Below are 24,448 nucleotides of genomic sequence, written 5' to 3'. Positions count from 1 at the left end.
TCCCCACATCTTTAAAGATTGTCCTATGGCATCATTTTTAATAACAAATATTTTCATGTAAGACTATGCCACATTTATTAACCAATCCTGGGAAGGCATTTTAACCTAAATGGAAATCTTACCAATTCTTGTAGTAAAAACAAAAAGAAGAAAATGAATATTTTGTTACCTTGGTATGAAGATTTAAAGTTTAAAGTTGCTCAGTCATGTCCGACTCTTTGCAACCCCGTGGACTGTAGCCTACCAGCCTCCTCCATCCATGGGATTTTCCAGGCAAGGATACTGGAGTGGGTTGCCATTTCCTTCTCCAGGGGGTGTTCCCGACCCAGGGACTGAACCCAGGTCTCCCACATTACAGGCAGATGCCTTACTGTCTGAGCCAGCAAGGAAGCATTTAAAATTTGGTCTACTGGAATTTTGCTTTGACAGCAGATGATCAATATGCAGGAGATGATTATCTGTGTATAAGAGGAAACCAGGGGGCTCCTCAAGCTTCCTTCTTTTGCCTTCTAACTTCTCAGTCATTCCACAGTTTCATTCACTCCTGCAGCTTGCTTCACCCTAAAAACAAACAGACATGACTCACGTTGTTGTAAGGCAGAAATCAATACAACATTGTGAAGCAATCATTCTCCAGTTAAAATTAAATTAAAAAAACAAGCAAAAGAATACTAATTCACTGTTATTGGTATTATGTAAGTCCCTTCTTCCCCTGGCCAGATCCACCTCTCACCCTCACCTATCACCTCACATGTCCCACCATGTCCTACACTACAGCCCTTGCCCACTTACTCTCCAGCTCAGTTTGCATGTGTTGCTCACTTTGCTAACAAGCCTGTCCTATGCATCTCAGATACTATTTCACCTGAAGGCCTTCCATGGCATTACAGCTGCTGCCACTGGAGTGGGACTAATCCCACCCAACACTCTCCCTGCTGTCTCTCCAGGACTATGGCATGGAATTATAACACTGTTTCCTTGTCCTTCTCATCCATTTAATTATAAATCCTTAAGGTTATGGGGATCTTCAGCATCTTGAACGTGCCTGGTGTGCTGTAAAGTGCTCAGTGAACACCCAGAGAATGAACTAGGAACTGGTCTTTTAAATTTCTCACATCATTTCATTCTTTGGCTCCCTACTGAGTACAAACCTCTCTGCCTGTTTTCAATGTCACAGGGAGTCCATCCAATAATCCTATCCCCCTCCACTCCTGGCATGCACCTCCCTCAAGAGGACAACCTACATGATATCCCTGATCCCCACCCTCCATATTCCCACCTCTAAACTGCTCTCCAGCCTGCTCTGTTCTCACAGCCAACAGTCAAGGACGAATCTGAGACCATCCTCCTACTTAAAGTTGTCCATGATGACTCTTTTCAATGTGTTTGTTTAGTTATTATAGACTTTCTTTTTCTAACAGGCTGGTTTCAAATACTTAGTAATCTTTTATTTGTGTTTTGATACTTAGTTTGTAAACCATGCTCATTATAGTCACCTGACCAACCTCTTAACAGCTTATCCTGACAATTAGCATGCACAGGCATGTTCTAATTTCACTTAAAGCATATAAAATATAAATAAACATAATTTCTGATTCTCTTATTGCATCCTGGATTTATCTCATCTTGCCATATAATCATGTCTTTCCCAGAGGAATGTATGTTCCTTCTATATTTCTGTTATTATTACTCCATAAAACTCCTAGAATAGTGTCATACACATAATCAACAATAAAATATTACTTTATTAGTTGACTTTACATAGTTAAAAAATCTTTCTAAATGTTTCAGAAAACATTTATTACAATATTGGAAAATAATTAAAATATTATAGAGGAAAAAGTCATCCTATTCCACTAACAGGATTTAAAGTAATTCTAAATCAATTAAGGCCAAAATAATGGAGTTTTACTGTATTTCACAGAATCAGAGTCTTACAGTAGGAAAGAAACTTCAAAACTGCTTATTCCAGCACATCCATCCAATCGTCAGATCCCCTCCGGCAGCTCCACAGTCAGCTTTGTGGCAAAGTGTACAGTGATGGGGAGAGCCCACGTTCTGAAGGCAGCTCAGTTAGAAAGTGCTTCCTTATGCATGTGTGCACGCTAAGTCTCTTCAGGCATGTCCAACTCTGTGTGACCCTATGGACTGTAGCCCTCCAGGCTCCTCTGTCCATGGGGATTCTCCAGGCAAGAACACTGGAGTGGGTTGCCGTGCCTTCCCAGCCCTGGGATGGAACCCATGTCTCTTTTGTCTCCTGCATTGGCAGGCAGGTTTTTTAACCACTAGCGCCACCTGGGAAGCCCCTCTTCCTTATGCTGACACGTAAGTAGATTTCCTTGCAACTTCCTCCCACTTGTCTTACTACTACCCTTTGGTACCAAACAGAGCAAACCTAATTCTTCCATACAGCAACTTTTCTAATATTTGGAGATAATTGTGATGGCCTCTCTCATCCTTCCCCTGCCCCCTCCTCTCTAGCTAAAGCTCCAAATTCCTCAAATAGTGGCCATTGTTCCTATTCCCTGGCCATCAGTGTGTATGTGTATCTGCATGTGTGTTTCCTAACTATGATCCAGTTTGTCCACATTCCTCAAAGAGTGGGCCCATGATTCTCTTGATTAGAGTTGCAAATTTAGATACTCCCAGGGCCCAGACTCCATCAAAGGTAAATGTGCGGCTATAGCCCATTGTAAAAACATAAAGCTTGATAGGATCTGGACTTAACCACTGACTTAAGGCTTTCATGTTTTAATTTTAAACCTATGTGCTGATGAAATAATTATTGGTGCATGTGAGCCATGGTTGCCCTTCTGAGCCACCAGTTATCTGACTAAAGTAAAGTTGATTGTCACCTCTCTGATACAAAAGAGGCAACTGACATTATGCTAGCTATTATATGTATTTGTGTGTGTATACCCATATCAGTATATATATTACATATGTTATATGCATTATGTATTTTTATTTGTTGTTTTTATAGTTTATAATATTTTTATGTAATAGTGATATACTATAATTTGTATATTATATGTAGCTGAAAATGAAAGTCTCTCAGTCGTGTCCGACTCTTTGCAACCCCATGGACTATAGCCCTCCAGGGTCCTTTGTCCGTGGCATTCTCCAGGCAAGAATACAGGAGTGGGCAGCCATTCCTTTCTCCAGGGGATCTTCCCCACCCAGGGACTGAACCCAGATCTCCTGCATTGCTGGCAGATTCTTTAACATCTGAGATAAATGTTTAATTTTATCCTAAGCCCTGTAACCATGGAAACCAACAAAGGTTAAGAAACCTTCCCTCTAAGGGAGGGACAAGATAGGGTTATGGGATTAAGAGATACAAACTGCTATATATAAAATAGATAAGAAATAAAAACATGTTGTACAGCACAGGGTGTTATAGCCATTATTTTGTAATAACTTTAAATGGAGTATAGTCTTTAAAAATACTTAATCATTTTATTATATGTATAGCGAAACTAATATAATATTGTAACTCAACTATACGCCAATAAAAATGTAAATATATATTTTTAATGAAAAAGAAAGAAATATCTCCTCTGTGTTCTGAAGAACATTTTACTGCAAAGAATTGCCACACCTTTCCCCATATGACTTCAATAAAACTCACGTATGTCCTCCCTTAAAACTCAACATTCAAAAAACTAAGATCGTGGCACCTGGTCCCATCTCTTCATGGCAAACAGATGGAGAAAAATGGAAAAAGTGACAGACTTTATTTTCTTGGGCTCCAAAATCACTACAGATGGTGACTGCAGCCATGAAATTAAAAGATGCTTGCTCCTTGGAAGAAAAGCTATAACAAACCTAGACAGTGTATTCAAAAGAAGAGGTCACTTTGCCAATAAAGGTCCGTATAGTCAAAGCTATGGTTTTCCAGTAATCTTGTACAGATGTGAGAGTTGGACCATAAGAAGGCTGAGCCTGAAAGAATCAATGCTTTTGAACTGTGGTGTTGGAGAAGACTCTTGAGAATCCTCTGCACTGCAAGATCAAACCAGTCAATCCTAAAGGAGATCAACCCTGAATATTTACTGGAAGGACTGATGCTGAAGCTGAAGCTCCAATATTTTGGCCACCTGATTCGAAGAGCCAACTCATTAGAAAAGACCCTGATGCTGGGAAAGATTGAAGGCAGGAGGACAAGGGGATGACAAAGGATGAGATGGTTGGATGGTGTCATCGATTCAATGGACATGAGTTTGAGCAAACTCCGGGAGATAATGAAGGACATGAAAGCCTGGCGTGCTGCAGTCCATGGGGTCACAAAGAGTCAGACATGACTTAGCGACACGCCCTCCCTTATTTACAAGACCTAACATAGACCCCCTCCAAATTTCCTTTCTTTTCCTCATAAATGATTAGCTGAACTGCTCTTCCCAAATAAATTGTGGTTAAGCTTTTCTCTTTCCTCCAGGCCCCCAAACTTTAGCCCATTTCAATCTGAGCCAGTTTACAGTATTCAGTACTCAGTATTCCTGAGAAGAAACTGGCTTCAGAACAACCTCTGAACTGCTGTCTGATCATGCCACCCTCCCTTCTCACTTTCCCACACCTGATTCTTTGCTTAGTTTTCTCTAAAAAGAAAAATCTTTTTCCTTGATTTTTGAGAAGCTTGAGGATCTCATGCTTAAAGCATTCTCCCTGTTGCAATACAGTACTCTCTTTCCCATCCTGGCCAAAATCCTTTTCAAATTAGTGTCTCCTTCCTAAGTCTGGATTTGTTTTTTCATTTGACAATGTACATTATAATATGTTAGACAGTAATAATACAGTAATATTACTATATTTGATCATCTAAGTTTGCATTCATTTCAGTGATAACCTTAGCACACTATTGAATCACAGTGATTATAATTCTGAATCCTTTCCCAATATATTGCTGATAAATCTCATTTTCCCTCTTTGAACAAGTCCTCATATCAGTTAATTTTTTTCTTCAACAGGATATATCATTACTTCTGGCTGGTCAAGATATTTTAGGATCTTAATTCTATAACATCACTGAGGTAAATAGTTTTCTAACTTTTACCAAATTCACCAAAGAACTTTCAATAGCTTCATTTATGTTATCAATAAAACATGTTCATGATACAGAGCCAAAAACTGAATCCTCAAGAACATTTAGAAAAATTTTCCTAGTCTCTTTTGTTAATAGTTAATGTAAAGTTAATATTCCCTGGAGGAGGAAATGGCAACCCACTCCAGCATTCTTGCCTGGAGAATCCCATGGACAGAGGAAGTTGGAGGACTACAATCCATAGGTTGGCAAAGAGTCAGAGACAACTGAGTGACTCTGCATGCGTGCACGCACACGCACGCACACACACACGCACACACACACACACACACACACAGAGTTAACTCTATAGGGAAATAAAGAGGTAACATGTTAAATATGAAAAATCATTGGTACTTCCTTAAGGCAGAGGCACAAGGTGAATATCTATGGAATGAATGGTTCAAGAAAGAACCACATTTCAATGTAACATCCTTTGATTTAACTGAGCATTTTTATTGTTTTATATTTACAAATTAAATATCAGTATAGTCATGGTGAAAAAAAAAATTGCCCAACTAGCTCCGACCCATTCATTAATCTTCTGAACACATGATAGTAGAACCAGGTTTTAAAAATTTTTATTGATTCATCCATCCAACAAATACATATTAATATTTATTGCATGCCTTCTGGTACCAGATACCATTTTAGGCACAGAGGATAAATAAGTAAGCCAAACCAAGATCATACCCTTGTTGAGCTCACATTCTAGCAGCGAACACGTAGTAAATGTCAGTCAGCTATATAATTTAATAGCTTATAATAAGGGCCGAGTAGAAAAGTAAAGCAGGTTGCAGACAGAATAAAGGGAGGAGGTGATATTTAAGACAGAGCGATCGGGAGAAGAAAGCTCTCTGAGGTGACATGTGAGCAGAGACCTGAACGGAGCAAGCCACACACATACCTGAGAAGAGAGAATCCCAGGCCAAAAGAAGTGCAAGGGCAGAGGCCTGAGTTGGAAATGGGGGGTGGGGGGGCGGTGGTAGGGGGTGGGGGGCGGTGGTGGAAGGGGCAGGGTGGTGGTGACAAGAAAGAAGGCCACTTTGGCCACACAGAGTGAAAAGGAGAAGAAAATAGGAGAGTCAGGCAGGGCCCAGGTTACACAGAACCCCAAAAGACATCCTAAGAACTTTGAATTTCATCAGAGATGACTGGAAGCCCCTGAAGAACTGAGGCCAGAAGCATGACATGGCCTACTTTTCCTTTTGCAGGATCACTCTGGCTGTTGTGCAGAGAATAGACCGGATGTACTCTGAGGCACCAGAGAAGACATGATTTTTTTTCCCCTTTGTGCCTTTCTTGTATCTCTTTTACAACTTGTGTAAGGACCCTTTTAGAGTTTTTAAATATTTTAGCACCAAAGAAATGGATGGAATTAGCCAAGCATCCAATCAAAGTTGCATGAGCTTTAGAATAGTTGCTTCAGAAGTTATTGTAAAGTTCACCCATCCATGAAATGTGAAATGCTTAGGTTGAAAATTACTTCCAGCTGTTCATGAAGATATATGTAATACCAGGAAACTAATGTAGGTTTTGCCCCTGTTAGAACCCTGGAGGCAAACAGCTGGGGTTTGATTTAACAATGCTTCTCTTAAGAAAGTAGATGCCAGTGGCCATTTCAAAGAAAATTATGTGGAAGCTGTAAGTCTATCAAGACTGAAGTAAAGCAATTATCCTTCAATTAAAAAATAAATTTAAAATAAAAAAAAGACTGAAGTAAAGAAGCAAGAGGAAAGGTAGTAAAACTCTCTGCATTTTAAATATGTTTTGTTTGCTATTAACAGTGAAAATTACACTTATAAATATATTAAAATAGAACTCCAGTTTATGATACTCACTGCTAGTGATTATTCAAACACCACCACCATTCTCCACCTTCTACCTTGCTGACTGAACCCTGATTTGGTTTAGAGAAACAATTTACTCAGTAGTCTCAGATGGATCAAAAGTGGCCTAAAAATAATCATTATCATCTTTTCTTTCTCTTCCACCTTCCTATGCAGGTAGAGGGGCTTTATGACTCACTTCTGGCCAATGAGGCATAAGCAGAAATCAACCTGAGAGTGTGGTCAGAGAAAGCTTTAGCTTTCCAGATAAAAAAGGCTAGATATAGCTGGCCTCCCCTTTCCCTTCTTCTTTCTGCCTTGTACTTGGGCATGTTGGCTACTATTTGATGTCCTGCAACTATGACAGAAGGCCAAGAAGTTTATCAAGACATTGGCCTCTATCTTTAGCCACCAAAACAACACCATCAGATGCCTACTTCCAGACTTCTCATTGAGTAAGAAATTGAAATTCAGAGTTCCCTGGTAGCCTAGTGGTTAGGATTATGGCTTTCACTGCTATGGCCTGGATTGTTCAATCTCCGGTTATGGGAACATCCCGTAAGTCGTTCAGAAAAAAAAAAAGAAAGAAAGAAATTGAAACTCATGTGTTTAAGCCTTCATAAACTGGATTTTCTGTTACTTATAGCCAAATGAACTTTTAACGGACACCCTTTAAGTCACCAATATTCTAGGGGAAAAAAATATCCACCATTATGACTTGTAATTTAACATGAACAAAGTATTATATATCAGTCCAAGTTCAGCAATCATCAGGAAATATTGATCATATTACCTAAATCCTTTCAGGATATCATCAAGGAGCATCTATCTTGCTCTTTCAGGATTCTCTTAGATTTGTGTTCGCTTAATTTAATTAATGAGTTGTAAGTCAAAATCAAGACAGGTGAGAGAAACATCAATAGCCTCAGATATGCAAATGATACCTCTCTAATGGCAGAAAGCAAGGAGGAACTCAAGAGCCTCTTAATGAGGGTAAAGGAGGAGAGTGAAACAGCCGGCTTAAGACTAAATGTTGAAAAAACTAAGATCTTGGCATCTGGTCCTATTACTGCATGGCAAATGGAAGGGGAAAAGGTAGAAGTAGTGACAGATTTCCTCTTCTTGGGCTCCAAAGTCACTGCGGAGAGTGACTGCAGCCATGAAATAAAAAGACAATTGCTTCTTGGCAGGAAAGCAATTACAAACTTAACGTGTTTTGAAAAGCAGAGACATTACTCTGCCAACAAAGGCCCGTATAGTCAAGGCTATGGTCCCAGTGGTCACATACAGTTGTGAGAACTGGACCGTAAAGAAGGAGGAACACCAAAGAATTGATGCCTTTGAACTGGAGAAGACTCCTGAAAGTCCCTTGGACAGCAAAGAGATCAAACCAGTCCATCTTAAGGGAGAAAGACCCTGGATACTCACTGGAAGGACTGACGCTGAAGCTGAAGCTCTAGTATTTTGGTCATCTGATGCACACAGACGACTCACTGGAAAAGTCACTGACCCTGGGAAAGATTGAGAGCAGAAGGAGAAGAGGGCATCAGAGGATGAGATGGCTGGACAGCATCACCAACACAAGGACCATTAACTTGGTCAAACTCTGGGAGATGGTGAGGGAGAGGGCAGCCCGGCATGCTGCAGTTCACGGGGTGGCAAAGAGTCAGACATGACTAGCCGACTGAACAGCAACAAAAACAATGTAATTAAAAGCCTTTTGGTAAAGATAGCTAACTATAGGTAGAATTTTAATAAGGAGGGAGTGAGTACCTGGTGTAAAGAGATAGACAGACCCAAGAATGGACTTTCATTTGCTCTGACTAGCTTGGCAAGTTCAAGTCCTAGCGCTTTGATAGCAACTAGTCACATACCAGCCCCTCTCTATGCTTTGAATTCTGAGTCTGAGTCTAGACTTGTTAAGAAAGCACCTCCAGGACACAGATGCTCACTTTGATTAGCTCAGAACCAGGATGAAGAAGCACAGAAATCGTCCGAATACAAAGCATATGTTACATATAGTCTACTACTACTGTCACTTGTGCCAAGTGAATAAATATCCAGAAGGATTCTAGTGGACGTGTGATTTATTAGCATCTGAGTCCTTTTACCTGGTTGATGTGGAAGGTGGAGAGGTGTACCCTGGTTCAAGATTGCCTTTTTCGCTTTGTTTTCTTTTCCTTTTTTTCTTTTTGGTGGCATCTGTAAAGCATTTTGCTTTCTAATTATGGATTACAGAGTGCTTTCATGGCTCATGTTACTGTCTCCAACTTCAAGCCCCTCTTTCCACCCCCACTCTTAAATACAAAATAAAACGAAATGAAAAAAGAAGCCAGTGGAATTTATTTTCCTCTCTCTGTAGCAGATGTTAAACTTTTAAAATGAAGGAATATTAAAAGAGGCCTCTTTTTACACCAGAGCAACTGCCCACGCATCCTGAGTCCCAGCCTCAAGAGGAAGCCTCACTGATCTTTTTATGTAGGGTGCTGACAGAGGCCTGGAGTGGGGGGCTGGCTCAGCCCCTTTCCCATCGTGGGCCTTGGGCAAGACTTTGAATCTCTCTGAGTCTCAGTTTACTCATCTGAGGGAGGTTGGATGAAAGAATCTCTGAAGTTATTCCAACTCCTAAGGGTCAATGAATTGTCTTAAAAGTTCAAATGTAAAACCACTGTCCATTCCTATGAGAAAAGTCACTTTCTTTTTTCCAGTTCCTTTTCTCAATAACCAGGGAGCATTTCATTACTTTGAGTTTATTGCTTTGTTTAGGTTTGTTGCTCATCTCAGTCACTTGGGGTGAAAGGTCTCTATTAAAGTACATGTTCAAGAAGCTGTTCCTTTAATTCAGAGATGTAATTTTAATCTGTTTAGAGAGTTTCACAAGACAAATATCAATACTTCCCTGCTTCAATATATCTGATGTGAGAACTATTTATTGTTCATGTCTGATCATAGCCCCTCTATGTTACTAAATTCTCTCTCTTCCCAGAACCTCTCTTTCTCTCCCTACCCCATACATACACATGTGTGTGTTATGATCCTTCTATCTAACTCAGTTCTTCAAATTGAGGTAAAGAATTTTTTTCCTTCCCTTCTGCCTCGTGTGTGCGTGCATGCTCAGTGGTGTCTGACTCTTTGTGACCCCATGGACTGTAGCTGGCCAGGCTCCTCTGTCCATGGAATTTTCCAGGCAAGACAACTGGAGTGGGTTGCCATTTTCTACTCCAGGGGATCTTCCCAACCCAGGGATCGAACCCATGTCTCCTGCATTGACAGGCAGATTTTTTACTACTGAGCCCCCTGGGAAGTGCCATCTTGCCTAGGAGCACCATACAATTCACAAGTGTTCATCTCTTTTTTTTTTTTAATTATTCACAGTCTGATAAACATCATTACTTCACAATGCTCAGACTATAGATCTTTATGGGTGGAAGTTCTTGAGTGTGCCTTTTTAGACAACCTAATCAGATTCTTCCTTTAAAAGTGAGTTACAGAGAAAGTGATGGGCTAAAAAGAACTTTCTTCGCTCTTTCTTTCTCCTTAGAGACTAGAATTGTAAGCATGAGCACTTTTGCACACAGTCACGGCCAGCCAGCATAGCAGAGGACAGTAAGAAAAACCAAGATCCACATTCACACAACTCCTTTTCAACTCAAGTAAATGCCTGAGGCCAATTCACTTAAGACTTATTTAAATTTTATAGCTTATTTTTACAGCATCTGAGCCTCTGATTCTGCCCAATTTTGTTATATTTCAACAAATGAAAGGTGATTTTGCTGTTAAGCTGCCTTAAGAACTGAAACATTTGCTCAAGAGAAACACAAGAAGCCAGGGAACATAGGCTGGGTTCATATTTCTCATCGTTATCACCCAAGAACATCTAGCAAGTTTTTTTTCTTCTTCCTTGTGGGGAAGTCTGAAGCTTCAAGGCCCAACTCAGAGCCACATGGTTTTCATTTCCTGGCCTCCTCCCTCGGCAGCTGCAACACCCACAGCACACACAAAAGCCCCATCCTCTGTGTGCAGACTCAAGACGTTGTCGCTTATACATTTTTCACAGGAGCAAATGAGGCATAAAAAGTCCACACTCTGCATACATATCAGTCCACATAATAAATGGCCGCTTGCCGGTCCCGTTCCGTCTCTTGATTTGTATGAACATTTGTAGTTTGTTCAGACCTTCACAGCTTACAAAGCACTTCCACATTCATTAATCTCACAGAACGCTTGCTGCAAGCCTGAGAGAAGGATGCACTTTTCGTGTACAAATGGCAAATGGCTATGTGAAGAGATGAGGTCGCTGGCCAAGGTCACACAGTCAGAGGCAGAACCAGGACTCAACCCCAGCTTCTGACCCTGAGTTCAGGGGTGGTTTTTCTCCCCCACAACTATAACCTGTGCAATGTTCTTTCTTGTTAAATTGGAGATCTACATGAATGAGGGCCTGCATGGGTAAGGCTGGGTTCCAGAAAAGCTTGTCTTGGAAAAGTCAGTGTGAAGGGGTACTAAGAACTCAGGCTATGGAGCCAAATAGCCTACATGTGAGCTCTGCTTCCTAATTACTGTATAATACTGCATAATTCCAGGGGGCTTTGTTCCCATGGTACTTTATGTCAATGTAGTCCCTAGAGGTCTTCAGTGCAGCTGTACTGGGGATTGCTTACCTCCCTGTGACTCTGTTGTCCCATCTGAGGAATGGGCAGAGTCATGACTATTTCCAAGGCTGTTGTGGCAACTGAATAAAATAAAGCATGGCCTGATCCAGTAAAAGACACCTCAAGATGCCCTGTTCCCCCTGGAAGATTATTCCCTTAATCCCCACCTCCTTGGATATGTCTCCACCCATATCCTTTTCCGTGGAAATGTTTGCCTCTGATAAAAAATGTCCGCTTATTTTCTCCACATTCTTTCCTACACCAATAGCTGGGCCACCCTGTGATCCCATCACACAGTCACCATGTACTGGACCAGGCTGTGTACTCATCCTGAACATGCATGCCCTCCCTTGATCCTATCTTTCTGCATCTCCCCTATCCCATCACTGAACCTGGTCCCACTGATGAATGAGCATGATGAGTTTCCAGGGGAGTCTGGATGAGAAGATTCCCACCCAGACTCTGCCAGTAACAACCTAGGTGATCAAAGGACCAAGATGTCCCCTGAGTCTCATCTAACTCATCTAGTAGGAGAGGTTTCTAATACCTGTCCTATGCCTAAGAGAATTGCTGTCTCTATAAGTAGGATGAAACATGAAAGCTAATGAAAGAAGCTCCATGTTATTATGAAAAGAAATGGCCAGGCTCTCATTACCTGCAAAGGGCCCAGTTTTAAAAACTGCCTCCAAGTACAAATGGAACTTAACACTCAAGGATGGGGACAAGGTCTAACCACCAACATGATAAAAAAAAAAAAAAAAAATGGGATGCTCCGGTTAACAAAGGCCCTGCAGAAACCTGGAAAGAGGGACATGGGGGAATTCGAGCTGAACCACCTAGGATTTCCAGACTAAGAGAGAGAAGGCATCAGAGAACCTTAGAATACCCTGTTGAATTCTTTTCTATTCCTAGTTCTGAGCTGACCATGTGGGCTAAACATCAACTTTCTGCCAACCAGACCCAGCCCATCTGCACATCTCTTTGTGCACACCCACTAGGCAACCACATGGAATCTTGCCCCTTTTCTTTCCCCTACTCTGCTTTTCAGGATTTTAAATAACAGAACATTTAAATAACAGTCCATCAAGTTAAAGATGGAATAGTATGTGTCTATGGCATGTTTCTAAATGCAAATTCCTCACTTTGCATTTATGGGACAACTAGATGTGAGAAACAACTCAGAAACTCCCTGGAGAACTTACATGTGATCAGATCAGAGGTGCTTGCTAAGCTCCACATGTTTGCTGGGCCCCTGCTTGCTGCATGCCAGGCCCTGTACTATCACTAAACATAAAAAGTACATGAGTGACTGGGATCTGTGATGCCAAGGCAGATGCAAGGAGCGACAAACAGCTGGGGTTGAGCCCCTAGAGAGCTGAGGGCTTGTGCCCTTCTGGTCTCCTGGGCCCACCCCACCTGAAGAATTGAGTGGCAGATTGTCCTCAAGTACAAGCACAGTGTATGTATCCAACCTGCCCTCTTCCCTGATCAACAATGGCTTACATCAGATATTCCAGGTATGGTGAAGTTGTAAAGGTTACTATAATGAAAGATAAAGATACCAGGAGGGGTACAGGGGTTGCATTTATTTTATTTTTGGATAAAGAATCTGCACAAAACTGTGCCAAGTCAGTAAACAACAAACAGTTATTTGGTAGAGTGATAAAAGCAAGCATTGCTATTGGCAATGGAAGAGCAGCTGGGTTCACCAAAGATGAAACTATACAGCTTGATAAACCTAAGTGTTATGAACGTGGAGAAAGTGGACACTTGAGTTAATGCCTGTCCTAAAAATACACTTGACGGATGTGAACCTCCAAAGAAGAAAAAGAAAAAAAAAGGAAAATTCCTGAGCCAGAAGAAGGAATTGAAGAAGACAGTGAAGATGAAGGGGAAGATCCTGCTCTTAACAGCCTCAGTCAGGCCACAGATTTCCAGCAATTCAAAATTGAAAAACAACAAAAAATGGAAACCCAGTTCAGGGGGGTCCTTCAACATCAGATGATTCAAAACGCCCAGGGATAAAGAAAAGAACATATTTCAATGATGAGAAGGAACTTAGTGATTAAAATTATGTATGTATTGTGTAAATATCATTAAAAAGTGTTTAAGTCTTGGAGTACTAGTTTCCACTGGGACTAAATATTATTTTAGAATTTGAACATGAGAGCACTTAGTACCAAATACTTTTCTACTTTAAAATGCTACATAGGAAAATGAAAAGTGATTTGAAAGTATCACATTTATTTTACATCAAGATTTGCTAATAATCATTAATCTTGAAAATAGTTCATTTGAATAAAGACAAAAATTTAATACTATCATAATAATGCTATCCCAAGAAGAAAGGTAGATAGTAAAAAGATTTCTTTGAGAAGTTTGTTACAAAAGATTATTCATGATTGGTTTATATGAGGACTTTTGAAATAAATTTCATCCTTAAAACAAAAACTTCATTTAAAAAAAGTACATGAGGGACTTCCCTGGTGGCGCAGTGGATAAGAATCTATCTGTCAATGCCGGGGACACAGCTTTGATCCCTGGCCCAGGAAGATCACATGCTGTGGAGCAACTAAGCCCATGCACCACAACTTTTGAGCCCAAGTCACAGCCGCTGAGTCCAGGTGCCACAACTACTGAAGCCCGGACCTAGAGCCTGTGCTCTGCAACAAGAGAAGACACAGCAATGAGAAGCCTGGGCACTGCAACGAAGAGTAGCCCCCTACTCGCCACTACTAGAGAAAGCCCACGCACAGCAATGAAGACCCAGGGCAACCAAAAATAAGTGAAAAAAAATTTTTTAATTGCATAAGGCATGAGACTCGCTCCCATGCCATGATGGGTAGAGGAGAGATGATTTAGACTCTATTTGCTTGCTATTGATTTGAAACAATAATTGATTTCATTGTTTGTTTTCTACTTTATGTCTTTTTTTCCCCAAGGCAGCAAAGGGGAAGGTAGCCACAGCATCTGGTAATAATTTGCAAATCTTGACACTCTCCCTAAGACCAGATGGAAATATTTCATGCCTTAACATAATTTTACAAGTTACTGGCAAAAAAAAAAAATAAGCACCCATCTTTTTAAAGATTTTGTAATTGTGAAATAATAGAAAGTATTGACCTTTGCCCCAAGTTCCTGAGACATAATTCCTAAATCTCTTGGAATTTCCTGGGTGAAAAAAGGCAAAGTTTGGTGGGCTCCTGGATGAGTGATAGTCACTCAAAAAACCAATCATGGTTAGAAGTTTGGAGCTTTCAGCCCCATCCCTTATTCTCTGGGAAGGGTAGAGAGAGAGACTGGAAATGGAGTTAGTGGTCAATCATGACCATGTGATGAAGCCACCGTAAAAATCCCAAATGTGCATGTGGTCTGGAATCTTCCAGTCTGGTGACACGAGGAGGTGCTAGGAGACTGCACTAGAGAGAGAGCATGAACCTCTCCCACTCACTCACCTTGCATCTCTTCCATCTCGTTCACCCATATCCAACTTCGTGTCCTTTTGTAACAAACCAGTAAACGTAACTGTTTCCAAATTCTGTGAGCCATTCTACCAAATTATTGAACCCAAAGAGGAGGTCGTGGGTACTCACATTTACAGCGGGTGGGTCAGAAATACCGGTGATGACATGCGACTTGAGATTGGCATCTGAAGTTGGTGGCATGGCATCAGTCTTGTGGGGACTGAGCTCTTAACCTGTGAGAGCTGATGCCATCTCCAGGTAGATACTGAATTTGAATTTACAGGATATCCAGCTGGTGTAGTAGAGAATACCTTGTGGGAGGGGAAAAAAATCAACATTTGGTGACCCAAAGCGTCAGAGGCGAAGTGCTCTGTGAGTAGAAAAGGTGAAACACATGGGGGAAGAGTGAGGTGTTCCTACTCAGAGATAAAATGAGGGGATTATTTGCATTTTAAAAAAATGATATTTTTTCTCCTTTTAAAAGACTGTAAATTATTTATAGTGCCTTCAAAGAATATCACTAATAAAAGCCAGCCTTTCCCTTGAAGTCTTTATTGCACAGTGAGGTTTGTCAGATACCAAGGGCTAGTTTTTGCTGAAAATTGTTAAACGTTTGGCTCCAAACTTTTGTAAACTACCCATTCAAGGCCTGCCTCTGTTTTCATGGACTCTGCTGCCCCCTATCAGAAACTAAAGCTGTTACAGGATATACAATTTTTTGAACAAAGCTTTTCCTCAATCACATGATGAATGAAACAGGATATGCTCATACCTTGTGAATTTCGACCAAAGAACCATTTGCTTTAAAATGAGCCTAATTGCTTTGCTGCCCAGAAGTTATTGCACAACAGTAATAATAATCACAATAGTAAAAATCTGTCTGAAATAATCTGCAGCAAGATGGAGTCCCTCAGCCCAAGGGCCCAGTCTACAGGCTCACCCCTTTCACAGACTGCTGGGGAAGACACACAAGTGAATCAGCAGCTTCAACATGGATAAGGAGAGGCGTGTGGGTACCAGGTGCTGAGGGAGCACATCGAGGTAGCACCTTAACGAGTGGGTTCCAAAGTAAAAGGACCCGTTCTTACAGAAACAGCAGCAGTCAGCCAAATGAAGAAGAAAGGGAAGCCTGTTCCAGAGAGTGGCAACTGTGTCTGCCAGGGCAGGGAAGCCCATGAGAGGGTGGCGACACACACATGTATGTATACACGTATATGTATACAATACTGATACATTCTATATACACAAATACATACTTTATCACAGATTTTTCATAAATTTTGATGCAATAAATTAAAAAACTGCAATAAACTTCTAAAAAAAATAAAAGGAACTGAATTATGTATTGAGCTGATTCCCAGCAGCCCAGCTGTCACTCCTCTGCCTGAAAACTGCTGCTGCAAGGCCACGTCATCTCCCTGCCTCAGAGTATGGCTGAGTCAGAGTTCAAAACAAAGGAGAGCAAGAGGGATTCCCAAGGAGGTCACCTGAGCAGAATACCCATCTAGCAGCTGCCCTGTGTCCTGCAAGTATTCCATGTACATCCACAAGAGGTGAAAGAGCTAACTGAGGACACTGTCTCAAGACTGGAATCAGGAAAGAGAGCCATTAAACTGTCAGTAAAGATTTGCACGTTATCAGAAATACTGTTGGGCTTTCCCTGGTGGCTCAGTGGTAAAGAATCCTCCTGCCAAGGCAGGAGACACAAGTTTGATCCTGGACCAGGAAGATCCCCCATGCTATGGGGAAGCTAAGCCAGTGTACCACAACTATTGAGCCTATGCTTTAGAGCCCAGGAGCCACAACTACTGAGCCCATATACCACAAGTACTGAAGCCTGAACACCCTAAAGCCTGTGCTCTGCAATAAGAGAAGCTACCACAATAAGAAGCCCGTGCACTGCAAGTAGAGAAAAGCCCATGCAGCAACAAAGACCCAGCACAGCCAAATAAATAAATACTCATAAAAAAAGAAAGAAATGCTTTTCATAAGACAACAGAAAAAAAAGGAAAAAAAATCCAGTGATCATCTCTGAGATTTCAAAACATCCTTTGAGAGATGCTTAAAATCTAGTGCTCATTTCACCTGTTTTCCTTCAGTGCTGGGCATGTTGCTTCACTTTGAGAAAGTAGTTTTGTCTTTGTCAAATACACATGCACCAAGGCATTAATTATTTACAGTTTTCCATTATTTATCTCCTTTCCATTTAGTGCATCATCTTTCAGCAAATCATGTTTTCCCTTTGAACAGCATTTTGGCCAAGTTTTTCCATTATTCTTTCCTTTTTCTTTAGTATACTCTTGATCAAATGTTAAATATACATTATTTCTATACTCTTCAATAATATTTTCCATTCTCCTGGTCTCCTACTGACTTATTTGACTTTACTGGTCCTACATGATTTTGGTGAAAAAAAATGATACACTCTCAACAACAAAAAAAATGTATTTCTCATTAACCTAGAAGAATAAGGTCAAAAACTAATTTCAATAGATAGATAGAATAGTTCAAGTGGTTAAAAATAACTCTGAATGGGCATGTAAATTATTACAGCCACTGTGGAAAACAGAATGGAAGTTTCTCAAAAAACTAACACTAAAACTACTATATGATCCAGCAATTCCACTCCTGGGTATATATCTGAAAAAAACAAAACCACTAATTCAAAAAGATACATGCACCCCAATGTTCATAGCAGCATTATTTAAAATTGCCAAGGTACAGAAACAGCTCAAGTATCCCAAAACAAATGAATGGATAAAGAAGATGTGAGTAAATAAAGATACACACACACACACACACACACACACACATGCATGCACACACAATGGAATACTACTCAGCCATAAAAAAGAAGAAAATTTTGCCAATTGCCGCAACATGGGTGAACTTAGAGGGCATGATGCTAAGTGAAATAAAAAGAAAGACAAATACTGTTTGATATCACTTATATGCAGAGTCTAAAAAATACACAAACTAGTGAATATAACAAAAAAAGAAGCACACTCACAGATACAGAGAATCAACTAGTGCTTACCAGTTGGGGGAGGGGGGCAGGCAGAATATGGATGGGGTTGTGGGAGGCACAATCTACTGAGGGTAAAATAGGCTACAAGAATGTATTGTACAACACAAGGAATATAGCCAGTACTTTGTAACAATGTAAAAGGAGCACAACCTTTAAAAATTGTATTTCAAAATTAAAAAAAAAACTAACACTGAATACGTGCACCAGTGGAAAGAGCATTGGTTTGGGGTCAGACCAGCCATGGTTCAAATAATAGCACTACCACTAAACCTCTCTGACTCTTAATTTTCTCCTCCATTTATTATGCACAATGGGCATAATAAATATCTGTCTTTATGGCTGTTGTGAGAAGCAAATGAGGAAACTGATGCTAAACTGCTTTAGAAATTGTAAAGCATTAATCAAATGTAAGACATAGTGTTTAATTGCTTGTTGAATAAATTCAGGTTTCATAATTTTTCCTTTGAACACCAAGGTTCTAATCTTGAAAACATTCTTTATTTGCCCATATTTCATTGTTTTAGGAACTTGCCAAAGTCAGGAATGATTTCCTTCTTTTTGCTGGCCTCAGTTAATTGATTTTTGTTAAACTAGCAAGACAAAAATTTCAGCACATAAGAAAACAGCATTTCATTCAAAAAGGATTTTCCTTCACGTCCTTTTTTTAATCCAAGATAATATTAAGGGAATTCCCTGGTGGTGTGGAGATTAGGATGCTGTGGTCTCACTGCCGAGAGCCTAAGTTCAATCCCTGGTTGGGGAACTAAGATTCCACAAGCTGTGTGGTGCAGCCGAAAATGAAAATACAAAATTATTTCAAAGAACAAAAATCTATATACAAGATAGTATTAAGTAGTAAGTAGCTCTTATCCATCCCTTTTCAGGCTACATTTTTGTTTGTTTTACAAATTGTTTGAAACTCTTTAAGACAGAGGGGTAACTGGTAAGCCATGGCAAACTTCCATGGACTATACTCAGTGACTACAATAAAGAGACTAAGTAGCTTGATCCCCTTTAATAACATTTCTTGGGCAGAGATGATTGATACCATTAACTTCTAATTATAAACTTATTTTTCTTACTAGAGCAAGAAGAGGACTTTTTTTCCTCTAAGAAAAAATTAAAGAGTAGGATCCATGTATGATTTCAAGCAGAGACAGTGAAGTATCATTAAAATTTCTAGAGCATTAATTACTTCTGTTTCCTTGCCTTGTTATGACAAGTGTACCTGATCTCTTAGGGTGGCTGGCCAGAGCTCTGCAGTGCCCCACTCCAAGAACAACAGTGACTGACACTCATCCATCCCGACTCCCCTGTGGAAAATGTCCAGGAAATTGCTCATGCTGCAAGTCAAAATAGCCATGGTCTTTTGGAAGGTTCACGATTAACCCTTTCTCCCTGAAAAATACAGGATATTCTAGATACTTTGTGGTATAAAAAATAATTCTTCTAACATCTTCCAGACCCCTAAATATTAGACACCTAGCAGGAGAAGGCAATGGTACCCCACTCCAGTACTCTTGCCTGGAAAATCCCATGGATGGAGGAGCCTCGTGGGCTACAGTCCATGGGGTCGCTAACAGTCGGACATGACTGAGCGACTTCACTTTCACTTTTCACTTTCATGCATTGGAGAAGGAAATGGCAACCCACTCCAGTGTTCTTGCCTGGAGAATCCCAAGGACGGCGGAGCCTGGTGGGCTGCCGTCTCTGGGGTCACACAGAGTCGGACATGACTGAAGTGACCTAGCAGCAGTTAGTAGGGAAAGTAGCAAACAAGTAAGTAATTTGAAAAGCATGAAACCAGCTTGTATCAATTCCTTCCACAAGTGGCCCATTTCTTTTGCAGTGGTTGGCTAGGGTTGAGGCAGCAACCAGCAGGGCCACAGTATCACAGTTAAGGAGATAGGAGTAGGATTTTTGGATAGGGTCTTTGATTTAGTCAGTTTGAACATCTTCTTTAAACTAATTCTGCCCTGAGAACACTCTCTGAACAAACTTTTTTTTATGTGTCTATGCTGCTGATACAGAAACTGAACCAGGAATATTGATCTTCCTGCATCATCGTTCAATTCATACCATTTCCTTACTTGAAAACCTTCAACAAATATTTGTTGAATAAATGAAGTTTGAATAGTCAGTGGTTACCCACTGCCTATATAAAGTTTAAAGGATGGCCTTGGAAGTGCTCCATAAACTGATGAAAAATTATACCTCATTCATTCATTTGCTCAATAAATATGCATTGGGTACCTAGAAGAAGGAGCTCTACTTGGTGCTAGAGGGTTAGATTTGAAGACAAATCAGATACTGGCCTGAACTTCTTGGGCTATCTGATCTTCGACTATTTCATATCACTAGGGCTGCCCATTGCCCCACACTTTCCTCAACACAACCCAAACCTCCTCTACTTTGTTAGTTTTTCTTCCTTCCCTCCAACATAATACATGCAATTCTAACTTATCCTCAAATTTAAGCTCAAGTGTGCCCTCCTCCTCAAGCTCCCTCCTAAACACACTTTCTCTCCCCTCTTCAACATGAAGAAAGCTCTGTCCTCTGACTTCATGGAGAACTTAACAAGCAGTTTTGTTTGGGCATTTTCTCTTCTATTACTATTACATCAATATTTTCTGCACCATCTTGAAAGGAAGGATATTTTCAATTCTGTTTAGAGCACCTAGACTTCAACTAGTTGGCACTTAGTAAATATTTGTCAAATGAATGAATGAATAAGTGAATTCCTCATGACTTAAGTTATAAATACTTCTTTTACACCCTTGAGAATACATTTCTCAAATCTCCTTAAAATTATGCTTTCAGAAACTTAAAAGCCAAATAGATCATTTGCTCAAGTTTATTCAATACAATGAAAATGTAAAAATGCCCACAAGAAAATGAAATGTGTTATCTCATCAGTTATGTATGTAAGGCAGAATTGTGTCACTATCTCCAAAGACTTGAAGTTTGAGAAGTGAAGTGTGCTTCTATCCACTGTGTGACAGAAGTTCTTTCTTTGAACCGTAAACCTATGCTTCCAGGTCTTCAGCTGAGCTCAGGCCAGCCCCCTAGTCCTCTTGCATCTTCTGCTGCACCTGACATCAATCCAATCAAATGTTTTCTCCAGCCACTTGGGCTGCTGAGCAATGCTAAAGAATACCCACAGTTTCAAGGGACTTTCAGGCAATCCTGAAGGGCCCCATTCTTTCTCACGAATGTTTTACAAAGTCTTCTCCTCAAGCCACCTACCAACATCCATCTCCTCCAATTTTAACATGACAAAACGGATTTCCTATGTCGTGATAATAAAGAACAATACCATGAGGGCCCAGTGTGCAATGGTTGCAAACAGCAGCCTTCTCAGTCATGTATACAACCTGTTGCCTATATAGGTTGCCCTAAGGACCTTGGAGACAACTCTTTCTAGTGGGCATTCATGACTGGCCTGCTGTCCCCAATCTAGGCTCCAGACAGGTATGCACTGTGCCTTTGGAAAGCCCCAGGGCACAGTGGCCAGGGTCCATATTGTCTAAGTCATAATGTCCATCTGCACCAAGCTGCAGAACAAGGAGCATGTGATTGAAGCCCTCCGCAGGGCCAAGTTCAAGTTCCCTGGCCACCAAAATATCCACATCTCCAAGAAGTGGGGATTTACTAAGTTTAATGTGGATGAATCTGGAAACATGGTGGCAGAAAAGTGGGTCATCCCGGATGGCTGTGGGGTCAAATACATCCCTAATCATGGTTCCCTGGACAAACGGCGGACGCTGTACTCATGAAAGCATCGGTGCTGTCCCTTCCTTAATCATGCTCACCAATAAACCCTATTTCTGTCAAAAAATAAATAAACTATAGCAACATCAAAGCTGTTACTTTTATTAAACACTATGCTTAGGCCTTTTACCTTGTGGGCATTATCTCAGTTAATTTTCACAAAGATCACCACTTATTGAAGCAGGTACAATTATTATCCCCTTTCTACAAATTAGGAAACTGAACTTGGGAAATTGAAGCATGGAGAGGTCAAATAACTTACCCAAAGTCATGTAGGCACTAAATGTTATATCCAGGTTATAGATCCAAGTCCCACTGAACTCCAGAGCCAACTGGTAAACTTGTACTATATTTGATTCCCTATAAGATGGTAAAGGCAGTTCTATTTCCAGTTTTTTAAGGAATCTCCACACTGTTCTCCATAGTGGCTGTACTAGTTTGCATTCCCACCAACAGTGTAAGAGGGTTCCCTTTTCTCCACACCCTCTCCAGCATTTATTGCTTGTAGACTTTTGGATCGCAGCCATTCTGACTGGCGTGAAATGGTACCTCATAGTGGTTTTGATTTGCATTTCTCTGATAATGAGTGATGTTGAGCATCTTTTCATGTGTTTGTTAGCCATCTGTATGTCTTCTTTGGAGAAATGTCTATTTAGTTCTTTGGCCCATTTTTTGATTGGGTCATTTATTTTTCTGGAGTTGAGCTGTAGGAGTTGCTTGTATATTTTTGAGATTAGTTGTTTGTCAGTTGCTTCATTTGCTATTATTTTCTCCCATTCTGAAGGCTGCCTTTTCACCCAGGACATGGAAGCAACCTAGATGTCCATCAGCAGATGAATGGATAAGAAAGCTGTGGTACATATACACAATGGAGTATTACTCAGCCATTAAAAAGAATACATTTGAATCAGTTCTAATGAGGTGGATGAAACTGGAGCCTATTACACAGAGTGAAGTAAGCCAGAAAGAAAAACACCAATACAGTATACTAACGCATAGATATGGAATTTAGAAAGATGCTAACAATAACCCTGTGTACGAGACAGCAAAAGAGACACTGATGTATAGAACAGTCTTATGGACTCTGTTGCAGAGGGAGAGGGTGGGAAGATTTGGGAGAATGGCATTGAAACATGTATAATATCATGTATGAAACGAGTTGCCAGTCCAGGTTCGATGCACAATACTGGATGCTTGGGGCTAGTGCACTGGGACGACCCAGAGGGATGGTATGGAGAGGGAGGAGGGAGGAGGGTTCAGGATGGGGAACACATGTATACCTGTGGCGGATTCATTTTGATATTTGGCAAAACTAATACAATTTGTAAAGTTTAAAAATAAAATAAAATTTAAAAAAAAAAAAGAAGAAGAAGAAGATGGTAAAGGTAGGGAGAGGATTTTCAACAGGATGTCTGGCTCTTATCCCAGCCCAGTTCATATAGGCCTTTAAAGAGTAAGTCTCCATCTCTTCAGCTTAAGGTTCTCCTACAACCAGTTAATAGGAGAAACAACGTGGATATATACCTTACATTGACCTAACCAGCTTTTCCTAGTTTCTGTCACTCTAACAGAATATCATAGACTGGGTGGCTTAAAAACAAATGATTGTTCCTCACAATTCTGGAGGCTGGGAAGTTCAAGATCAAGGTGTGAGCAAGATTCAGTGTCTGATGAGGGCATGCTTGCTTCCTGTTTTAAAGATAGCCATTTTCTCTTTGCATCCTGCCAAGACAGAGAGCAGAGAGAGGGTCAGCTCTCATATCTCTTCTTATTTTTTAAAATTTATTTTATTGAGGTATATAATTGTGTTAATTTCTACTGTACAGCAAAGTAATTCAGTTATATATATATATATGTTCTTTTTCATATTCTTTTCTGTTGTGGTTTATCACAGGATATTGAATAGCGGGGCTTCTCAGGTGGCTCAGTGGTAAAGAATCCGCCTGCCAAGCAGAAGACATGGGTTCAACCCTTGGTCGGGAAGATCCCCTGGAGCAGGAAATGACAACCCACTCCAGTACTCTTGCCTGAGAAATGTGATGGATGGGGAGCCTGGAGCCTGGTGGGGAGTTGCAAAGAATCAGAAGCAACTGAGCAACTAACAGCAGTAGCAGTATTGAATATACTTCCTGTGCTATACAGGAGGATCTGTTTATCCATTCTATCTGTAATAATCTGCACCTGCGAATCCCAACTCCCAATCCATGCCTCCTCCACACTCCCTCCCACTTGGCACCAAGTCTGCTGGGTACGCTTGAGTCTGTTCCTGCTTTGTAGATAAGTTCATTTGTGTCATCATTCCTTTGATAAGAACACTAATCTCATTGACGAAGGCTCCACCCTCATGATCTCTTTACCACCCAAAGGGCATCTTCTAATAATATCACGTTAGGGATTAGGGTTTTATCACGTGACTCTGGGGAGGACACATTCAGTCCATAGCAGAGCCTTATTGGAAAAAGCAGTCGATTCTATTACCATAAAAAACCCAAACATTTCTCCTTCTTTTGTCCCTTCCTTTTTAATTTCACCCAAGTTTCCTCAAGGCAGCATCCCAGGGTGTTCTGACCATCTTGTGGCTATCTATTGGCCAACTTGCTTTCATGCCTATACTCATGTTTCTG

At 40.6% G+C, this 24,448-nt stretch overlaps 3 pseudogenes; all 3 read left to right on the top strand.

Annotated features, from left to right (window-relative positions):
- The first annotated feature begins 7,412 nt into the window (after positions 1 to 7,412).
- On the top strand, positions 7,413 to 13,763 carry LOC147378090 (zinc finger CCHC-type and RNA-binding motif-containing protein 1 pseudogene; annotated as a pseudogene).
- A 4,142-nt stretch (positions 13,764 to 17,905) lies between these two features.
- On the top strand, positions 17,906 to 21,910 carry LOC147378088 (large ribosomal subunit protein uL16-like; annotated as a pseudogene).
- On the top strand, positions 21,313 to 21,469 carry LOC147378089 (small nucleolar RNA SNORA70; annotated as a pseudogene).
- Positions 21,911 to 24,448: the final 2,538 nt, after the last annotated feature.

This window comes from Bos grunniens, chromosome 2 (assembly GCF_055505025.1).
Source record: "Bos grunniens cultivar Pamir isolate PY7600 chromosome 2, Bosgru_T2T1.0, whole genome shotgun sequence".
Lineage (NCBI taxonomy): Eukaryota > Metazoa > Chordata > Mammalia > Artiodactyla > Bovidae > Bos > Bos grunniens.
The sequence above is the reverse complement of the archived record's forward strand: the minus strand, read 5'-3'. Positions and strand labels throughout refer to the sequence as shown.